Source organism: Notolabrus celidotus, chromosome 6 (assembly GCF_009762535.1).
Source record: "Notolabrus celidotus isolate fNotCel1 chromosome 6, fNotCel1.pri, whole genome shotgun sequence".
NCBI lineage: Eukaryota > Metazoa > Chordata > Actinopteri > Labriformes > Labridae > Notolabrus > Notolabrus celidotus.
Window position 1 is genome coordinate 33309095 of NC_048277.1, and position 9485 is coordinate 33318579.

Sequence of the window (9485 nt, forward strand, 5' to 3'; positions counted from 1 at the left end):
TGTGAGCTCACCTGACTGCAAAGTAACCCGTCTTTTTGTCACCATTATCTTTGGATCTAGGTTAAATGACACCATGTAAACGTCATGTGTTCCGATCGACTGACAGCAGGTTTCCTTTCAGCGTCGTAGCAGCTGTGACTGTGACACAGAGACAGTGAGCAGACTGCTGCTTTACACTCAGAGTTGAAAGCTGTTATAGCCAAATGCCCGAGATGCAGAGATTACCACTGTCACTGCTGGGCAACCTGGGCCACCAACTGTCACCACTTGTAGCCACATCGAACACACAAGCCAGGCCGGCACGTGGGCACAAACACACAAATACATGAACGGTCCAAAAAAAGAAAACATGCTGTTATTGTCTGTGTGTACATCCAGCCCTCTTTGCACTCAATTATTCATTCTGATCCATAAACAGCCCTTCTTTACAGTCATCCATACGTCATATTCATCTATCCAAGGGCACACGTGCATTCCCCTCCCCTCCCTCCACTCATTTTTCGGCACACACATATTTCCGTTCCCACAGAGGATGAAAGGCAAAATACCCCTAATCCTTGGCGTTGGCACACCATATCCACCCCCACCGGTGGTATTAAGGATTTGAACCAGACCAGAGTCGGCAACGCTGGACTACTCTCCCCTTCACATATCCCTATCCGACCTGACTCCCATTGCTGCCACAACTCTTCCAATCCCATCAGCCCTGCACAGGGCCAGCTGCCCACAGGTCTCGTGCATGGTTGCAGTGTCTTAAAGGATCTCCGTGCCGCTAATGCCACTTAATCACAAAGCGCTTCATCCGAAGAAGGCTCAGCGCTGACGGTGCCTCCCTAGAGATCAAACGTCACCGTCCCACGGCCGGCTGCTCACTGACTGGCCCTTCGCCTGCTTGGCTCACTACAGTAGACTGCCAAGACTAGAGGGGTGGGGGTTACTGTACCACAGCCAGAGATGACTGTATGGGATACAGGAGGCAGCCAGAAGGAAAGAGAGCAAAGCTGGACTGAGGGCTGATGGGATGGGATGATGAGGAGATCAGGTGTCAAGCTGCCTGCTTTCTGAGTTACTGCTTTTCTAAGAGAAACATTACTGTGTACAAAGTATTTCCACGTTTTCTACAGACATGTGATCCAAAGACAAAAATGATTCATTCACAAAATTACTGTCCCTTAAAATCTGTATCAACATGGATACTTTCGGCGCACAGTAATCTCTTGGAGAATTAAAGCTTGTCTCCAGATTTATGGGTCAAGGCTGGGTGGACTGTTGTCATGGAAAGTACCAGGATGTAGCTGATGATCATTTACCTTTAGCATATGAGTGTAGACTTAAGAATGGATCAGAGTCACAGCCAAGCCGTCACTGAATGCCAAAGAGTTGATCCATACCATATGTCATCATGGAGGAGTAATTGGAAACCAACATAAGTGAGTTATCTTATCTTAGTTACAGTTAAACTACAACCATCAGTGAACCATGTGGTGACTCGTATGTTTTCAGGTAATTGTTTGGCAGTGTTGCATTGAATGCAACGTCATGCACCTGGTCCCATTTAACTCTTTCACATAAATCTTTTATCAGACGGACTTGATTAATCCCACGTCCCAGGCTCTGGCTCAACGTCTTGGCCCTGCCCCTCACTGCTGCATGGGGAAGGGGTCCCACTTCTTTCTGGAATAAAGGGGCAATACTCATCTGGCCCTACAGATGACCCTTAAAGTAAGTTCTCAGTAACATAGATGTGAAGGGATGGTAACTGGTCCATTATAACACTAATTCATGAAAATGGAAGGGCGTGATGGCACAACAACTGTGTCTGATGATTATTAGTGACTGACAGTACAGTTATTTCCATTTGTTGAAGCCACTGTGATGAGTTTTTGGCTGGTTATGAGACAGGCTGAAATCCTTTGGATGCCTCTACCTGACCTACAAACACAAATGAGACCATCAGTGACAAGACTGACAATTTGTATGTTGTAATTTTTGATACCTAAAACAGCTTGGGGTAGGTGTCAAACAACAAGCTCTAAGAATGCAGAAGAAACAGACTTTTCACATCATATTTCACATTTAATTGAGAAAGTATGACTTCCATGTGTACTAAACAAGATCAGCAATGAGACCAGGGGTACAACTTTGTCCTCAGAGGTCGCCAAAGCTGACCTCAACTGAAAGAGCCTCACAGGAGTTTTAAATACTTGATTCTTGGTCCAAACTCAAAACAATGGTGGTTCATTCTCAACAGGAAAAGTGATGCCAGGGACAACTTGATCACACACGACGTACAAAATCAAGCTACAGAAAGAAGTTCCAGCACATTGCTCTTCTACCTGTTGACACTGTGGCAGAAACATCTCAGGCTGGTCTTGGGAGTCTGGGAATAGTGACAGCACAGATGCTAGAGCAGCCTGAGGAGCTACTGGGCCCCAACCATCTCTGATAGGAAGCAACATCCTGTCCTGCAATCCAGGCAATGATAGCAGAGTTGCTGAGAGCATATTTAAGTCACCAAGCACTACAAAGTAACTTAAACCAAGCAAGGGGTCAACATCCTGCTCACCCTATGGGATAACTTGTGATGTAACGTTCCTGAGCCCCTTCTCCTTTAAACTCTTTTCTGACTGGCTCCTAGGAATAAGGTTTCCTGAGGAGTCTGGGTTCAGGTCTTCTCTTTGCAATTCATTTTGTTTCTGTGTTAGTTTTTCCCACCAACGCTCACTGACTGACACCGCTCAGTGAGTGAGGTAACATTCAAGAAAAGTTTTGGGCTGGGTACACACAGTGACTGAAGCATACCGAAGTTGTTTAGTATTCACTGCTGATGCCTATCATTATTATTTTGTCTGTTTATGAGCCTCATGTGAACAAACAGTTCTGTGCCTCTTGCTTAAAAGTGCTGAATCCTTATTGTTTATGAGAAAAACTTCACTTCCTGCCTTCCTGGCGCCTGATCATGGCTCAGCCACAACACAGGCCTCTTTCCCATTTCCCTTCTCTGTTCAGGAAGACCGGCTGTGAGGTCAGGAGGTCACAGCCTGTTTAGCAAAGAGGGACAGTACACGGGGAGACATGGACAGGCACAGACTGTTGGGTATAATAGGACTGGAGGCTTATCAAAGGAGAAACTGAAGAAACTAGTCCCTCAAAATTCATCCTGTGAATACATTCTGATACACGGTACAGCCACTATTTGTGTATCAGGACTTCTTACCAGCTGTCAGTACCATTTCCTGTCCTCTGCATATTAGAGATCCAAAATGCACCTATAATATGGTGCAATACTTCACCTTTACATCCTTTTGCAGGCATTTCATGACGTTCACTTGTCTGTTTTCACTAGAGAGTAACAACAACTTAACTTTAACTTGCAAGTCTCTTCAGTGATGGATAATCTGAGGGAATAGAAGACTAAGGCTGTTTTTGAAGCTGCATACTATACTAGCAGTACTTACTGATTTGGCCAAAATTCAGTATGTAGTATGTGAAAAAGAACAAAATCTGCAGTATGCCAAAACTCCCCGGATGTCCACTGATTCAGGAAATTTCACAGTATGCATCGGACCAGTCTCTCTGCATACTGTTTCCCACAATGCACAGCGATCGTTCAACTTTTTATTTTTTCTTCTTTTTTGATGGGGGGAACTCAGTTTTACTCCGCTACTGTGGTAACACCACCAATTTGTTAAAATTGATAGAAATCTATGTCAAAGAGAACTCTGAGTTTCAAGGGAAAAGAAGGGAGGAGGAGGAGGAGGAGGAGGAGGAGGAGGAGGAGGAGGAGGAGGAGGAGGGAAATGCTTCAGGCAGAGTATTTGAAGAGTTCATTTGCAAAAACAGATAATTCTGGGGTTTTTTTGTTTTGTTTTTTTGTTTTTGGCCTTTTTGCCTTTATTTTATAGGACAGCTGAAGAGAGACAGGAAATGTGGGGAGTAGAGAGCGGGGGAAGACATGCAGGAGATGGTCGACAGGCCGGGAATCGAACCGGCGACCCCTGCGACGAGGACTGTAGCCTCTGCATGTGGGGCGCTTAGACCGCTAGGCCACCAGCGCCCCAGATAACTCAGTTTTTATACATTTTTAAAAAAAAAATGTTTCTTGATGATATAGATTCCTAATAAAGTTACATTTTCAAGATATCTCTGATTAGTAAAATCATTTTGACTTAGTCAAAGCCACTTAACATCAGTTGATTGATCATACCAAAAGCTAGTATTAGAAAAATGTGTTTTTTGAAACATTTTTTTTTTTATTTTTCAAAAGTGAGTTAACTGTTTTTGCAAATGAACTCTTCTGTGTAGTAACATGCATGTAATTCAGATTCAGATTCAGATTCAGATTCAGGAAGGGCAATTCATTCATAGCTTACCATACAACAACCATACAACATCTAACATATACAACACATCCATCATATATACATGCTACAAGTCATGCACCGGGTCTGTACACGGGACTAGAGGGTCTGTGGAGGACAGCATAAGTAATAAATGTAATAAATAAATAACAGTAAAATATGACAACGTTTAAAAGACATTATAATCTCTTGTCATACCAATGTTATTTAAAATGACTAGAAAGACTGCCGTCTGAGTTTAAAAGCCTGATAGCAGACGGGATAAAAGACTTTGAATACCGGTTAGTTCTCCTCACGGGTGCATAAAAACGGCGAGCTGAAGGCATAAGTACAAACTTGGTACGAAGGACATGTAAGGGCTGGCCGATAATGTTTTTCACTTTCTTCAGCGCCTGGTTCTCCCAGAGGGAACACAAGTCTCTCTGTTTAACTCCTGTGATCTTGGAGCAAACTTTTACAATGCTCTGCAGGCTGTTCTTCTTTTTGATAGGTAAGCCCTCGAAACAGCAGACAAAAGAAAAGGTTAAAAGGCTTTCAATAAAAGAACAATAAAAGTTACTTAAAATCCTCTTACTGACATTAAAAGAGTTCAACTTCCTCAGCAGGTAGTTGTAATACATCAAAGTACACAAGATACTTTTAATAATAGAAAGTATCGGTATGGATATCGATGATTCTGGCCTTGTGTTACTTGGTATCAGATTGAAACCATAATGTGTGGTACCTAGTAGTATGCAGTAGGTACTGCCTACTACATTCGTAGGTAGTATGTAACAGGCCATTTTCGAAAACAGCCTAATAATGCTTTATGAATGATTTTCTGATACTGGCCACATCATTCTCATGCCAAAGAGTGAATAAGATGAGTACCAGCACTTATATTTTCCATTTTGAGCACTGGACAAAACAATAATCTGTCCTTCTTGGTTTTGTTCCTGTGCTTTGACGATCAGAACATCCTGATTAAAATTTGTCGTGTCTGGAGTAAAGTCAATCTGGAGAAAGTCAGAGAGTTCACAGAGGATAAAACCGCCTGATGAAAATAAGATTTCCTGGTAATAAAGTGACCAGCTAAAGCAGGGGGGGAGAAAACAGTTGTGCTGGGAATCAGAGAGGAAGACACTTTATCAAATCAATCAATCTCCTGAAGAGGGATTCCCCTTCATTGGTCACGGTATTGATGGCTATTCAAACGGGTGGAATCCGCCTTGTGCCATCAATTGCCGATTGATCTCTGGTCCAGTGGGACTTCTTTGATGTAGAGAACAAAGGGTTCCTATTGGGTTACACAGGTCACGATTGATGATGCGTGAAATCAAGGCCTCAGAGGGGAAAACAGGGGAAGACGCTCATCTTCCCATGGGAAGATCACCATGTCTCCAGAACATGCCTTTCTGAGAAATCACTCTGGAAAACCGTTTACGTCTAAAGAGGTAGACAAAGAGATAAAAGTTAACTTAAAAGCAGGACTCCAGGTTCTTCTGTTTTATGCAAAGAGAGCTGCAGAGAGGTTGGATGATGGCATGCCTTGAAGTCACTAGATGTACGGCCTCTTACCTTTTGAGTGAATGTGTAATTCTATTCATCAAATCTTGGAGACATTTTTGACAAACAGGGCCGTCTCATCGGAGGCCTTTGGCTACTCTTCTCACTTTCTTTCGTCTATCATCTCCTTCCTCTCTTCCCTCCCCTCCCTTTCTGCAGTCTGGGGATAGACTCGCTGACAGATGGACCTAGGACATCCGGACGCTGGAGTTTGGATGGCGGAAAGAGTGCAGATGAGGGAAAGAGGAGGGCGAGAAGGGTTGATCTGTAAGGGAGGGGGGGCCAAAAGAAAGCCAACAACAGCACAGGCTGCCAGAAACAAAGTGTTTCTTCTCGCCGGTGGGGATGAGATGTCTGATTCCAGGAATGGAGGCATGATGAAGTGGAGGAGGGAGGAGAGGAAAGAGAGGGTGCAAGTGGGGGGGGGGCAGTGTGTTGGCTTGAGCTCCTCAACACCTGGTGGGGATTATAGGGAGCAGGATGGGTAGGCGTCTGGGGGGGGGTTAAAGTTGTTGGCAAGTCTCTTGACAAGAGGTAGGAGTGGATATTGAGGAAGTAGCTATTCCAAAAACACTCAAGAAGCAGGGTTATGAAGAGGATACAGTGAGCCGTGAGGTTATTGTTCTCAAAGATTTCATCGCAAGTCGTCATTGAAGGATGAGGCGGATGTTTGACTGCTCCTCCTGTCTTAGGCTGACAAATCTATGTTGGCTGAAGCGTCTGTTCTTTTAGTTGTGTCTGTAGTTTTTTATAAAACTTCTATTAAACAAGGCTAAATGCAGGACTTTCTTGGAACTGTGTATGGTTTATTGCAAACTTGGTGCTTTGGTATATTTGGCAGACATGTTTTAGAATCACAATCAGAATCAGAATCAGCTTTATTGGCCAGGTATGCTTGAACACACAAGGAATTTGACTTAGGTAGACTGTGCTCTCTTTGTACAAGGCAATCAATGAAAGAACAATACTTGGTCAGATTATTTTATCACCCAGTATTAAATACTTTGTTCTGATTGGTCCAAACCAGAGATTGTATGGAACAAAGACGTGATTGGTTTCTGAAGCAGAGTTTTGAAGTTTATTGATGACAGTTTTGGAAATGCTGACCCCATTGGCATCTCTTTTTTTTCCACTCATTGCAACAATTCAGGACTTATTTTGACTTGCACTGCCTTGACCTGGGACATCTATCTAGACTTCTAATAATAAACATCCATCCATCCATCCATCCATCCATTACCTTGACCACTTATCCCATTAGGGGTCACGGGGGGCTGGAGCCTATCCCAGCTGGCTACGGGCGGAAGGCAGGGTACACCCTGGACAGGTCGCCAACCTATCACAGGGCTCTAATAATAAACATGAAATAAATATGGCTAATTTCAAGTCGGTGAGATATTTCCTTATTAGAAATTAGACAAAAAACACAAGCTTAGTTTGAAGTTTTTGCAGTGTTGACGTGGACTATAGAGTTTAAGTCCTTTTGTCACAATGCATCTCCAATAATTTAATTTGGATAGACATGTTTCTGTGTATTTGTTTGAAATATATAAATCTAGTGGTAGCTGTAATTATTGCACACATTCTGATCTACCAAGAATACTTGATGGGTTTGTATCTAACTAAAACATCTGCTTGGGGGTAGGTGTCCAACAACAAGGTCTAAATGCTGAAGAAAAAGCTTTGTTATACACATTTCACAACAGATATTCAACATTTGACTGAGAAAGCAAGACCCGCAGGTGTACAAAACAAGATCAGCAATGAGATCAGGGGTTTGTATCTAACTTCAGTGAAACTAAACAGACTCTGACATGAACAGTACAATAAAACTGCTACCTCAAAATTTGCACATTCAATTGCACTATTACAAAACAACTCAATGAATCTATTCCTCACATATGCACAATATTTATATTTTTATATGTATTATTGTTGTCTTCTTATTTTAATTGTGTGTTCTTATTGTGGATTTATACGGGACCTGAGAAACAAAATTTCCTTCCATCTCATGACAGCTTGTGATTAAAAACCTTGAATCCTTGAATCCTATAGTGACTTCGACAGGGGCCCGGTTTGGAGAAGATGAAGGTTTTTTTGTTGGGAGAAGAGACTGGAAGATTGGAAGTGACTCTTCCGTCGTGGCATTCAGTGAAAAGGTCAACAAACCATTAGAGTGATGAGAAGAAGCGAGCTGTGTCTGTGTCATTAAAGCCTTGCTTATTAAAGTCTTTCCCCCTGAGCATGATTATTTGTCAGTGTGCATTCAGGTGTGTGTTTTTAAACTTCCTGCTGTCGCTCTGTGTTACTAAAAAGATGCTTTTATCCAGAGGCACAGTGGGGTGTTTCCCAGCGTTATCTGATATTATAGTGACTTGCTGTGAGCTGTGATGTTAAGATGAGGTGTAGTAGGAGAGAATCCCTTACAGTCTGTCTGTCTGTCTGCAGACACCCCCGCTTGAACCAAGTCAACATTGTGTTACACATGGCACACTCCTGTTTCCTGCTCTTTTTTAATCTTTTTAATTGGAGGGTTCACATCCACATGGACCTTTCCAAACACACAGCTAATTGCACGGAGGAAATGACAGCTGCATTCATGGTTATGGCAGTGATGCACAGAAGGCTTGGTAACAAATGTAGACCCACAAAAAAGCATCCCTCTCCTTTTTAGCTCTACCAAAACATACATATATCATGGTGAGGTGTAGAAAGTAACGTCAGGGAAAGACTACAGTGAGAAAAGTGACGGTATGTAAGAGTGGAAACAGTATCAGGGAGATCAGCAGGTAAGGTTATTAGTGAAAGCGCTTCACAAACAGCAGAATGAAAGCAGGCAGGTGTCCTTTCAATCCAATCAGTGACGGTAAGGAGGATGGAGGGATAAGAGAAGGTGAAAGAAACGAGGGATCAGGGCAGCGTGGTGGCAGGAGACACTACAGTCACGTACAGGGAAGTGGGCTACAACACAGGTGCATTGTGGGAGCTGACCCAGAGGCTGAAGGGAGGACTTTAGCTTAGCTTGAAGGACTAGAATGGAAGAACTGAGCTGCAACATCCATTCAGGTTTATGTACAGCCACAGAGTGTTGTTTTATGACATAATAAGCCAATATAAACTGTATATATCATTATTTAAGTAGCTAACACCCATACTCAAACTATTATATGTACACAGTTTGTATTGAATCAATACAAACAATGTTTTTGCAATAAAAATGTATCTGTTTGCAGTGTGTGAGACAGAATGAGTTGCTTAAATTATCACCTTATCACATTCAAATCAGCCGTTTTATCACCTTTGAGCTCATCATTTTGGATTTTGTGCCTTCAAAGAAATGCACAAGATGCCAAACACAGGAACTGGGTCAATAAAACCACATAAAACAGTGAATACTAGTCTTGAATAGTCTGCTATCCTGTGTTTTATCTCATGTAGTGTGTCATAGTAAGCGAAAATCAAGGCCACAACTTGGCCCCCTTCTGAAAGAAAGAGTAGCATGTTGGATTTTTCTCTCTGCCTTCTACAGCGTGTTCCATCACACCAGTGAGGTTGACCATGACCAACATAGAGCGCTCT

At 42.7% G+C, this 9485-nt stretch overlaps 1 long non-coding RNA gene across 1 annotated transcript; it reads left to right on the plus strand.

Moving 5' to 3' along the window:
* Nucleotides 1-1372: 1372 nt before the first annotated feature.
* LOC117814910 lies at nt 1373-8061 on the plus strand. Its single transcript, XR_004631666.1, has 3 exons — nt 1373-1430; nt 1585-1722; nt 7962-8061. It is a non-coding gene; the product is annotated as an uncharacterized LOC117814910 (long non-coding RNA).
* Nucleotides 8062-9485: the final 1424 nt, after the last annotated feature.